A 13,873-nucleotide genomic window follows, 5' to 3' on the forward strand; every position below is an offset into this window, starting at 1 on the left:
TTTAATGTCTTAATTATTTATAGGTGATATAGTACTAATTATTTATGTAAAATGAATTTTTTTTATTAATTTTCTAATAATTATAGAAGAAATAATTTTTTGATTTGATAGTTATAATGGAGGAGGGGGGATTTGAACTATAGATGTCCTTTTGTATGAAATATCAAGAGATACTAGTTAAGGTACAAGACTCTTGTAAAAAAAAAACAATCGATTTGAAATATGACATTCTTGCTTAAATTAAGTTGCTTTGGCAACAAAAGAAGAAATGTACAACAAAAGATTTAAAAAAAAAAAAAATTACTTACATTAAATAAAAAATATATAGGTAATTGTAGACTTAAATTATTGAAAATAATTCAATGATTATCAATTCACTCAAGCAATTAGTTCATATTCTTGATTATCTCTTCTAATTAATTACATGTATATAATTAAAGTTGATTCTCTAAATATTATAACATAAATATGTATTGTGCATGTGACATAATATAATTTCTAGCAATATGTTTCAAAATGAATCGTGTATTACGCATGATATTGGCTAACTCATTCTTAATATTGGCTAACTCATTCTTAATATTGCATCAACTAATAAAATTTAATTGAAATAATATTTTGAAAGTCTCACTGTTAGGTTACATACACTAAATTGTTAACACGCATGTCAAATGTCATGCCAATCAAATTTTATTTATTATTTGTTCCATAAACTTACTTTTTATTTATTATTCGTTCCATAAACTTACTTTTTATGCATAATTTTAAATTACAAAAAATTCTTAAATTTAAAAGTTTTATAGATGAGATCTATTAATCTATAATTGTTTTGAACGTTTGGAAGTAAGAAGAGTTTAAGAAAAAAAAAATCAAGATGGATTGGTCAAAATGCATATTCACTAAAAAAAATTTTAAGTTGTGATATAACACAAATTTAGGCTACTACAACCTTGGTTCAAATTACACTTTGTGTAACTTAATAGGTAAATGCTTATTGTGGGGGTCAAAATCAACCACTGTGAAGATAGTGACAAAGTAGATAACTGACACAATTAATTTATTAGAATAAAAGGGCAAGAATTCCACAATGGGAGATTTAAAAAATAGATTGCAAGATGATAAGGCACAAAAAAGGCTATTATTGATATAAGAACAGCTTTCCCAAGGTACAAAGGGAAAGATTGAGAGCTAAGAACTCTTAGACCTATTCTACTATTACAACTCTCTCTCTCTCTCTCTCTCTCTCTCTCTCTCTCTCTCTCTCTCTCTCTCTCTCTCTCTCTCTCTCTCTCAATTTTCCTGAATCCCATTTTCTATTGCACTTTCCCTCCTTCTATAGACAATTTTTCATTTCCTCTCTACCAACTATTCTATTCCCAGCTGGATTCGGGGGATACTTGTCCCATTACCCTTCTGTTTTGCCATTCTTTTATCATGAAATAGGACTTTGGGGGTGTTTTCACTATTCAGGCTAATTAATCAGCATTTAATATGGAAGAGATTAGGTGAAAACGTCTTATTAATGCGAAGGTAACTGCTTCAGTGGTTCTTATCTCTTCATGGCATTTTCCGAGGTGAGCATGATGGAAGGTGGCATCTCAATCCAAAGGGGGGAATTGGTCGCTCGTGGTTCCTTGCCTATGTGATAAGGGAAAGGTTTTGCTTATTACCTCAGTAGTGGACCTTGGTAATGGTGGTTGGCCTAGACCTTCACAAGATCCGCCCCAAGGAGTTATCTTTCATTCCACAAACCTCTTTACTCATATCCACACCCTTGGGTTGGGCCCATCTTTTAAGAAATGGTGTGTTGGGCCCTTTGCTCTTGGCCCGAGCTCATGTTTATCCCCCCACACTTTTGTTTTAACTTTTTAAAAATATTTTGATACTTGGCTTTGGGGGAATTTGAGTCCTAAATGTCTTCAATATTGGAAATATTAAGAAGTGTCAATTAGTTAAGTTACAAGGCTATTGGCTATTTTCACTTATTGATTGTGTATTGGTGGTGCACTAATTCATATGGGAAACAACTGATTAGGATTATGGTATTCATACTCAAGATTAGCTACTTTAAAATTAAACAATGAAACAAAATCAAAGCATAAGGGAAAGAAAAGATACTCACTCAATACTAGACCATACCAAATCCTCTATTCCATTTTGTAATGTCCCAAAATAAAGCCATCTTTAAGAATTCAATAAATAAATTTCCTAATGTGCACTTTTTACTTATTTAAAAAAGGAAATACCCCTCTTTCACTAAAGTTTAAATTATGAAGAGTACTTTTGGAAACTTATACATTTTTATGTACAAGGTAGTGCATTAAATGATGTACTCTTAAAAAGTGGGATTTTATAAACAGGTCTACCAATATGAGATTGAGAGAATATTAAATAACATATGCAATCGATAATTAAAAAACTATTAAATGTGTGCTTAAGTTAGTAAAAAAATAAAATATTTGTCTATCCACTTAAGAAATACATTCATATTCTTAATTATATTAGTCTTAAAAACCTCTATTCCAGTGACCTGTGATATAATAGAAATCGATTCCTAAATTATTATAACACCCAGTGAGTATTACATATGAGCAGTCAAATTACAAATTAAACCCTCAAACTTTATCTAAACTAGTGCATGACCCGCGCAATGCGCGGGCAAATTTTATTTATTATTCACAGAAAAATATGTAAATTCATAATGAAATTCTATTAGTAGAATATTTGTATTGTCTATCAAACTCTAATAACATGATCATGATACAAAAATTTTGTGCTAACTCCATTAGCCAATCAAACATTATCATGATATCATAAAAATATTATGATAACTCCATAGACAATTAAAAGAAGTATACTGATTTTTTTAAAAGAAAAAAGAAACCTTCCATCTTATATTTATTTTTCTTTATTATTATTATTTTAAATGATTAGAAACTCCCTTAAAATTGAAGGTCTGTTTATGCATTAAATATGGTCAAATGGAGACATACTAAATAAGGAAAATACAAAGAACCTCAATTATACAAACTATATTTATAACGATTACAGGATTCTTACTATAACTATCCAATTTAAACTACACAAAGGACAATTAATTTCAAGAATACAAAAACTGGACAAAAGATATGTCTTAGGGCAGGGGAAAGAAAACCAATACTCTTGAAAAACTTATATTGTAGAGTTTTATCAATACCAATCACTGTACCACCCTATAAAAAAATAAAAGATGGTAGCACTTAATCAAAGTTACATTTATGAAATCTCACAGAGAGATATGCAGCTACCCGATCCCTTTCCTAAGCCACGTACATCTACTTGATGCTTTTTAGCGCAATCCTTTTCCATAAATTTCTTGGTGCATAAGAATATTGACATTTTTTGCCCTCTTCTCAACTTCATTAATAGCCATTTTCTTATTTGTCTCTAGCAGTTTCTCAACTACTCTCCAGCTCTTAATAGCAATTAGGACCTAACAAAGTAACATCAACATAAATTAGAGAATGGTGCACTCTATAAACTTAAAGGATTATTATTAACATAAATCATTCAATATATTTGTCACTGACTGGGTATGGGTGCAGCAAACACATGCATGTACAAAATTTTGGGTATAAGCAAAAAAAAAAAAAAAAAAAAACCAATAATGTTGAATGCTCATGGGACCAACACTAATCTAATTTAAAATGTAAATTCAATGTTCAGCAAGCATTTGGAATAATATATATATAGCACATTCTATTTGTAAATAATCTGCATATCAAGAATCATAAACTGATTTAGGAATAAGCATCATCTTTAAAAAATAACTAACTCAGAAAAATATAGATTGTGGATAGGAATTTCAAAGACATTTCCTAAAGACATCATCTCTCAATAGAAGCTAAAAATACGAAAATATTTAACCAATAGACTAACATGTACCAAAAAATCAAATGGCATTCAAGATGATTAGTGTTAGACTCCTATAAGATTAACAAAATGCAATGCCCATATATTAGAATTGAATAATACCAAAATTGGAACACATATATTACAATTAAACACACACATAGACTAAGGAGAAAAATTCCATGATCATTCACTCAAAAAATCAAATGTCAAAAGCTCAAACACGCAAAAGTAGCAAAAAAACATCACAAGTTTTTACATAAAGCCATGCCTATATAAATTTTAAATCATCCAAATGCAGCAATATTAGAAGCAATTTTAAGGATTCTTTCCTACTTAATGGCTTCTGCAACTTAAAAATCACAATCAACATGTATACATCTCACAAAGAACAAAGAACAAATTTGTTAATGTTCCACTTGTCAATTGAAAACAGTCCCAAGTTAAGTACAAAAATATGAGTCATAACCATAACTTGAGATCGTACCAACTTCAATAAATATATGTATCTTTGTCTAAAAAGAGTGTAATTCCTTAAAAAAAAAAAAAAAAAAAAAAAAAAAAAAAAAAACAGCCAGGTTATCTTAAACTTTGGCAACCAAAAAAATCCGATTTCATCCAAACCAAGAAAAAAAGAAATACTGGACTTTAGCTAAAAATGTTTTCTATTAAGCTTTGCAATCAGGAGGGCTTTGATGAAGGGTGGGTTTGGTGAGTCAAAGAGATGTGATCTATTCTAATGGTAAAGCATAGAGAGAGAGAGATAGAAATCTAACCAAAATGCCTAAATCAAAACAAAGCAAGTACCCAAACTGCCAAACATAAATCATAGTTATCGCAAGATTTTGGTTTTTCTTCTAAGAATTTATATTAAAAAAAAAAAAAAAATTCACCTTGCATTGAGAGAGAGCTTTGTTTAAAACCAAGTGAGCACTTTCCCTTGCCAAATGCTTTCTACATGTTGCAACGACCTTAATTGCAGGAAAAGGCTTCTGCTTTTATCTCTATATATTAAGATAGATTTAAGTTACATATCTTTTAAATAATCCAAAGCCAAAAAAATACATTTCAAGCACATTACTGATATCAAATGCTAAACAACAAAGGTTAGCACGTTTGGTGCACATGGTAGGATAAGTAATAAATCCCACAATTGGCTTGGCGAAGGATTACATTTATTCATACATTAAGGTAGTGTTGTAGAATGGTAATAGACCTAAAAAATGTCTGAGTGAAAGTTAATGCCTCCTTCAATAATTTGTAATGTATTACAATCTTTGATCATTTAAGCATTAAAAAAATTAACAAATGCAGAAGCAAACTATATTGGCCAATTATATATGGCATATATTATAATCTTTAGGTAATTTAACAATTTTTGCCAAAAGAGAAATCATTTTAAGTTTTACAATATAACAGCTATAGTCAATTGCAGCAAATAAAATAAGCTTCTACAACATAAAAATCACAATCAACATGTATACATTTCATAAAGAACAAATAACAAATTTGTTATTGTTATACTTGTCAATTGAAAACAGTCCCAAGTTAACTACCAAAATAGGAAATTAAAACAAATTTGTTAATACTGGACTTTACATATACATATATATATATATATATATATATATATATATACACAACTTGGATAGAGTTAGATCCAGAATTACCACTTCAATTTCAATTTCAAATGAAGGTACATTCTTAACAATACTTACAGTGGTTCAAGATTAATCTGCATAGTTCCAATGGCTTTAAAAAAGGGACCATTTAGAAACAACAAATGCAAAAACTTTAAAATTTAAAATAAAACTTTAGTGTAGTTTTGATTACTCAAAGGTTTGTGCTTTGAGTAACAAAGCAAATCTTCATTTTATGTGAACTCAAAATCAAAGCAACCCAAATATTCAAAATCGATTCTAAATACCCAAAACATTGAGCCAAGCCAAATACCCCAAAAACGAAACTTCTTCTAACCAAAATCCCTTAATCAAAACCAAACCTTACCCAAAATACTAATCTAAATCATAATTAACCCCCAATTGATTCTCCAAATTAAAACCAAAAACCCTTAATTTTTTAGTTTAAAGCAAAACTTTACCGGAAGCGATTCCGGTAGTCTGATAGTGGGTGGAGGCTTACGGTGATGATAGAACTTGTGGTGGTGCCCCTTTCTCAATCTATGGCGCATTAACTTAACAGTCTAACGATTATTCTTCCTCTTCATCCAAAAAAAATCCAATCGGTCGATCTCTCTACACTCTGTGACTAACCAACTCTCTCTCTACCGTTCTCGGACTTTTGGCCTCTAAACCTTGATTATCCAAAGCCAATTGTAAATACCCTAAAACTAAACCAAAATCAAACACAAAATTAATTGAATCCAAATACTCCCAAAAGTTTTTAGTATACTGAGAAACTAAAACGAATCAAAAAATCAAATCAAAACCTAATGCAACCCAAATACCTAAATAAAAATCAATCCAACCAAATTTCTCAAAACTAATTCATATTTCATACCCAGATCCAAAAAAAAACCCTTACCCGTGGTAGTTCTCTCTCTATGTCCGTATCTCAAATCCTGCGTGCACCTTTAGATTACCAGTGCCGGTTCCGGTGGTCTAAGTCTGGCATACTCCTTCTGCTTCTTTTTCTGGAAAAATCGAAAATCAAAAAGGTCGTTTTGGCGTAACTGGAAACAAAGATTTTTTGAGAGGAACTGAGGGACAGTTCTCTTCTTTCTTGATCGGAATCTCTAAAAACAAAGATTGAAGTTGGTCTTTAAGATTGGGCCTAGATTGTCTTACGGCTTGACGCAATTGGCGACTCTCTCTCTCTCTCTCTCTGTTTCTAAGATTCTCTCTCTGTTTCTCAAACTCTCTCTGACTCTTTGCCTTTCAATTGGTTTTGTTTTAAGCCATATTGAAAGCACAGTAAAAAGATTAAATTGAAGCCCTCAAACGGTGCAACGTGCGGTATTTTGTATCCTTCAAAGTGTGAACGTGGCAGCATTTTAATGGGTCATTTTTGCTAACGTGTCAACACCTCGTTAAAAGCTTCTGCTATTATATATAGTATTAGATTAGATTAGATTAGATTAGATATCAATTTAGTCATATAACTTTTGTTTTATTCATTTCAGTCCTATTACTTTAAATTTTTATCAATGTAGTCCTTATATCTACTTCATTAAGTGGGTTTCTACTAACTTCCCCAAAAACTATATCGTTTTGAAATCTAAAAACTAGTAAAACAATTTCGTTAAGCTCGAATGATTTGTAGATAAACCCTATCCCCTTTGATCCATTCTATACACACAATCTCTTCTCTGTTGACACACCCCGCAATTTGTACTTAAATTCGTTTTGTACTTGCTTGTTCAGTTAACTCAAAAACGTTTTTCATTACTTTTTCAAATGAAGTTCTATTCTTTAATTGCCGGGCTATAAATTCTGTAAGAATATAAGGTGTAACGGCATGTTGTAATGGAATAAGACAAAAGGACTACGTTAAAAATGGAAGAAGTTATAAGAATGAAAAATATATCGGAGGGTGCATGACTAAATTAAATTTTGGCAAAATTAGACTGTTTAATTTATAATTTTCAAAATGAGTTCCTATTAAAATAAGTCAGAGAAATAATTTCTTATTTAAATTTTCAAAATGTACTGATAACATACACGTGCAACACACCGAACATTAGCTGGTTATTCTTAAAAGAATAATCAATAGTAGGCATTAACCTTACAAGAAACAATGACATTATTATTAGCATTCAGTAGTAAAGTGAAATAACAGTAGATAAAACATTATTGGCTAAAATACATACTCAGTTATATAGTAATTAGGAACAAAGGGTATCATAGGATAAAAAATGACAATCTCAGAAGAATTCATAACATGTAAACCAAACCCAATACACTCCAACAGATACTGATCACAACTCATGTTTTGACTCTTTTTAATGACGTACGTATACGTAAGGCCTTATGAAATTCCAAAGAGTGAACCCCAGGACTATAAGACCAATAATAGTTGCAGTGCCTCTCCAAAGATTGGAGAAATAGCTACTTCTCAAGTTTCCCATATTACGATTGCAACATTCGTCATAGTGCTTGTTAAGCTCTTGAGCGAGACCAAAATAACAGGAACCCGTTTCCACAATTTCAAGTCCAAGTTTGTTTACCATTGTGGCAGTTGCTTCATTGCTGCCTAACATGTTAATTATAATCTTTTTATCAACGAGCAGCTCCACATCTTCTCTAGTGTTGATAAGATAATCCAAGAGACATATATAATTGCATATGTAAGCTTCAGATGGATAATGACATTGTTCCAGGGCCATGAGGTTTCGAAAAAGGCCTTCAGTTTTGTCTTGTACCAAAAACTGAGGAACATACAGGAAAGTTTGAGTTCCTTCCAAGCAAGGAAAGTACTTCAAGCATGGGAAGCAATTTAAGAGCCATGAGCAATTGAAGCATGGACATATTTTCAAGGGCATGTTTGGGAATTGAATGTCAAGTAACATTCTTCCCTCTTCACTTGTTCTGAATATCACTCCTGCCTCGTACAACTCTGTTGCACTATGTAGATCAGAAATGATGCCATTTCCGCTTTTGAGGGTAGATGGATAGTAGAAGTATCTGTTCAAATCTGTGAAATGTTTTATTTCCTTCTCGATCAATTCTTGTCAGTGAGATGAAAAAACTCACATGCAAGCCTACGAAAGGAAATATTGTTGTTTTCTTCAGACTTGGAAAATTGATCGTGTAACTCCTTTAGGATAAAAAATGGAAGCTGATTCTCAAGTCATATCAAGTCATGACTTATGCCTAGCTTTAGCCATGGTTTACTTAATATATAATCATTTTCGTATTCTTCCTCCATGTAACTCCTCAAGAAGAGCTCAATGATAAATATTGAATCCAATAGAACCATTTTCACGAAATCTTCATGGCAAATATCAAAGCTTTCTGAGTAACAACGGCGAATCTTTTCTTCGTTTTCTTCAATGATCCTTGCTATTTCCTTTTGGGATTTCCTAGTTCGATTACAAAATTTCTTTAAGTAACCCACTTTCAGCTTTTCCATTTCCCTTTGTTCTCTTTCACCATCCTTGTCTCTTGGTTCTTTTCCACCATAGTGAAAAGGGCCTATTGACATTAGCTTTGGAGTGTACGCCTCTTTATTTACCTCGCGAAGTTTCTTGGGGGCCCTGTAGATGAAACACTCGGGCCACCAAGCTGGCTCCATGGCTAGTGAAACATCAATGATCGACTCGTGGCACATAAGATCATTTTCCATGACTATTGGAATGTCAATGCTCAGCTCTTTGCGCATACGATTATTTTTAAGTGAACCAGCAACAGTAGTAGGCAACGTATCGCCAAGTTCCTTTTTTTCCTAATGACAAGCAGAATAATCACATGCACTATGATAAAATATTTTATTTATTTATAACTCAATTTTTATAATGAATGAGGAGGGGAGATTCCAACCCTATTCTCCTAATACAAAAAACCAGGTATTGCTATTAAGTTACACAATTCTTAACCACTATAAGGATAATTCAAGGGACACACCCAACTATAGACCCATATTCACAATATACTTAAGGGTTATCTTGTAATTGGAGCACCTAATGTTCTTTTTTTTCTTTCTTTTTTCAGCAAGTATTCATGTGTAAGTCTTGAAATCCAATCAAAAGTTGATAGCTAAGCATGTTGTACAATTAAGTGTGAGTTTAGGTGTGTCATAGGTGGATTGCCATTATAATGGAACCAATAGCTTCAATTATAATACCATCTTTTGCTCCTTTTTGGGAATTTTTTAAAAATTCATTAGAGTGAGCCCCACTCCAAATAAGATATTCAATTATACAATAGAAAACACACAATATTTTTGATAATGTTGAGCAACTACCTTCTTATGCATAACACAAGATGGGATAGAAGATGAACATGTGACCATTTTAGAATAGTGTTAGTTTTAGTGTGAAAAGGAAGCTAAACCCTGAGGACAATAGTAAACCTTGGTGAAAGAGATAATATTTTGAACATTTTTGTTAGGTTTCGAAGATTCTTTAATTTTGTATTTTTTAATTTTTTTTTTATTCAACATAAAATCTCCTGGAGACATGAACCATGTCCCTTATCCCCCTCACCCAACAAAAATTTAGACTTGTAGAGTGATCATTACGCTAAGAGTGCATGATGACAAAAATTTTGTAATTAATATCATTATCATCTAAAGAAAAGGAAAATTAATAAATAAACATTTAATGCCTTAAAAATATTGTGCAATTCTGCTTATTGAAATTTTTTCCAATTGCAATATTTTGTATTATACCATTAAAAAGACAATAGTAAAGCTAATAAGCTTTTTTATTAAATTTTTATAGAATGATTATTGCGTTTGATGTTGGCATCACAATTGTCAATAGATAACTTTTATGAGAAATTTGACACATAATAATTACAACATGATGATGTTTATATTATCTTAAGCCAAGGAATGTAAATGAGTGAAGCTCATGATTACAAAAGTATTCAATAAATAATTGATTTGATATTAGGAAGCTACAAATACAATATCAAATTAGAGCAAGAGAATCATTCACCTCTTAAAATTTTTAATTTGAGAGTAAATCAATAATATAGTATCAAATATATATTGAAATAATATTTTGAAAAATTCCTTACACAGTGTAACATTTGAATTTTCTTGAAAGCTTGGACTTCTATCATACCTCTTCTTGAAAGTTGATGGTTATAACAAATCACTAATGGACTTTTCTTTTCAAGTCTCTACTCTAGAGTCTAGACGTGGTTTCTATTGGTTGATAAAAACAATTACACACTGTTACACACATATGAAAAAGCAATTGAAACTATAATTTGAAGTTATAATTTTCAACTCAAAAATTATGTCTTCAAGTTATAGTTTTAGTTGCCTTTTCATGTGCGTGTATAATATGTGTAATGGAGTATAGGTAATAAACACAATTTTTTTTTCTCTCTCACTAAACTTACTTTAAACTCTCAAGATTTTTATTAATATATATATATATATATATTTATTTATTTATATATATATTAGGGCTATTAATTGAACGATAAGATCTAATTTATCAAAAATTTAAGTAGGCAGAAGTTTAAATAGAAATTTTAAATCTTAATAACAGATCCAAGTCTTACCAAGCAAAGAGGCCCGAGAATAACGAAAAGCTTTTACCCTTGAGAGTTGAGAGCACCTCGTAAATAGTAAATAAGCACTTATATAATTGAGTCTTTTGCGGGTGATCTCTCTTCTTGCAATCCTATTTATACACTTATAGTTTTTGTGATCCTCTCTCGCTCTCTCTCAGACGAATAAACACTAAACACATTATGGTACACCATCAAAAGTTGGAGAACATTCTTAGCTTGTTTAGAGAGTCGTAGTTCGGTATAGCTTTTTGTTTTCAAAAGCAAAATAAATTATACTCACATTTTCACGGACTTTCAATCTACACCGTGAGTTCAAAACAAAGAGTGTAATGTATATATTGCAGAACAACCAAATCACTATCAAATAGTTGCAGAAACATTCTCAGCTTAGCTTCTATAGTCTTATTGCAACAGCTTCTTGATTTAAAAGGCATAGTTAGGGCATTGCTTATCACATTTACAGTCTTTCAACCTACACCGAGTCCGTGACTTTAAAACAAAAAGCGTACATGCAAGAATGTATATTACACGTACGTAACACACTAACAACTTCTTTCAAGGTGATGTCCCTAGCTAGTCAAGTTTATGATTGGCTTGGTTTTATTTAGATTATTTGAGTGAAGTGGTCTCAAGGAACCAAAATCGATCCCGCATGATAAAGGTAGGGATATATACCAAATTGGTTATTTTCTCTTGCATAATGCATTGGTCTTGGACAAAGAATAATTGGCCAAGACAAATACATGAAAACCTATTCTTCACAATTTTAGTGTGACAAACTATAAGTAGTTATCTATCACTTTTATATAAACTCAGATATTTTTCTTGATCACCTACTGTCGACCAAATTAAAATTGTGACAAAAATTGTGGTAGAAAAGTTGTGTTCATAAATTTTCTCATAGGTCCAGGCCTCAAATTTCTCCATTAGCAAGCCTGATTTACGAATTCCAATCACTAAAGTACCGAACGCCTCTCTCAGGACAATTCACCAAACTTTGGGCCCAAATCTTTCCAAAAAAAATACCGAGGTCTTTGTAATCGCTTTAAGGGCAAGCTAGCCCATATTGCCTAAAAGGACATCGGTGGATCTTCTATAAAGAGTCCAGTCACCTTACCTCACCTGGTCTTCCCAACTTTGGTAGTATCATCACTTAGGAAAAACAAGAATGTCAGGCCTGTTAGGCCCACGAACTTGTGGAAATTATCAAATTACTGCTATCTTTTCCAAACAAGGTGGTTTTGATTGGTTTATCAGATTGCTAATTAAACCAAACGTAGATATACTTACATTTTTAGATATTTAAGTTCTCATGCATCACAATCGATCCTAATAATAATTTAGATTTTTGGGGGCATATTAAATTCTTTAAACCAAACACGGGCTAAGATTTTTATTATTTATTTATTTATCAACCCGATTTCAGGAAGTTATGGGTGCTTGAGTGTGTAGGTCAAAGGGTTTTTCTTCTTCTTTACAATATCAAATCACATTATATTGTCTAATCCCTTAGTTAACTAGGGATGGCAATAGGTCATGATGAATGGGTTTTTGAACCCAATTCGAATCTAATAGTAAAGGTTTGGGATTTTCTAAATACATTGAAACAGGTTATGATTTAAAATTTTAAACTTGTCTGGGTTTGGTTTTACGTGTTTGGCAATTGAATCCAACCAAATTATTAAAATAACCCTATTATTAATTTTATTTTCTTAAAAAAAAATTATTAGGCTTTTTATTATAAGCGTAAGTGTCTTTATTTCTCTTTCAAAATATTGTTAAGTGTAAGGTTGAATTTATTCAACCATCTAATTGGCTTTATTCCGTGCCAAATTTGCTTGTAATTCAGCATTTAGTAACCCTGTATTTAGGTGGGTTTGTTGTAAGGGTAGTGAGTGAGATAGAGTGAAGTTTGCTCAAGAGTGTGCAAGAAAACAGAGACTCGCGGCTGGGACTCGCGGGTGGACTCGCGGCTGCAAGCCGCCAGAAGCAGCACACGTGCCAAGCATGCTGGAAGATGAACAGTCATGCTAGCTGGAGCACTACAGGACAAAACAGGACAACTGGCCATACGGTTAACTCGCGACTGGATCTCGCGACTTGGTCAAGCCGCGAGGTCAAGCCGCGAGCCACCTCTGTTTTGTAAAACCTGACGTTTCACATTCCTCTCCCACTCCAGTATAAATACCCCTTTTACCCACGATTGAAAGAGAGCTTCCAGAGAGAGAATTTTGAGAGAGAAACCCTAAAGAAAAACCAGATTGCTTCACCCACAATCTCTACCTTAGAGTCTCTTCAAATTCCTCAACTCTCTTCCTCTCCATTGTCAAATCCTTGAGAGGCATTATACCAAACCTGGTTCTCACCATTATCATCTCTGTGAGACAGTTGTTTGGATTTCTGGGAAGCAGTTAGGAAGGAGCCAATCTTCATTGGTTGATGCTACGGTCTAGTAGCGGAATCCGGAAAGCTAGAAAAGAAAAAGGTTCGGCGCAACCTCGTTAGAGCAAGAAGCTTGGAGGGCTTAGGTGCACTGGGTAGATTAGGCTTGGAGGGTCTATTGCTGTCCTTGTATCCTAACTGTATTTTCTAGTGGATTGATTACCGCTTGGAGGGCGGCGGAGAGGTTTTTCGCCGAGGACTTCGGTTTCCTCTTCGATAACACATCGCGTGTTGTCTTTGTGTTTGCATCTTCCTTCCTCTCTATCTTTGCCTTTATATTATCTGCTGTGGTTTTATTTTGTTATGACTTAGATAGATTTTAACCAATTTCA

The 13,873-nt window shown here is 32.4% G+C and overlaps 1 long non-coding RNA gene and 1 pseudogene across 1 annotated transcript; both read right to left on the reverse strand.

Moving 5' to 3' along the window:
• Window positions 1-2,997: 2,997 nt before the first annotated feature.
• LOC126723181 (uncharacterized) lies at window positions 2,998-6,834 on the reverse strand. The gene is made up of 3 exons (XR_007654183.1): window positions 6,436-6,834; window positions 4,785-4,895; window positions 2,998-3,472 (listed from the first exon to the last, which is right to left on the reverse strand). It is a non-coding gene; the product is annotated as an uncharacterized LOC126723181 (long non-coding RNA).
• An 865-nt stretch (window positions 6,835-7,699) lies between these two features.
• On the reverse strand, window positions 7,700-9,286 carry LOC126722291 (UPF0481 protein At3g47200-like; annotated as a pseudogene).
• Window positions 9,287-13,873: the final 4,587 nt, after the last annotated feature.

Source organism: Quercus robur, chromosome 4 (genome assembly GCF_932294415.1).
Source record: "Quercus robur chromosome 4, dhQueRobu3.1, whole genome shotgun sequence".
In the NCBI taxonomy this organism is placed as follows: Eukaryota; Viridiplantae; Streptophyta; class Magnoliopsida; order Fagales; family Fagaceae; genus Quercus; species Quercus robur.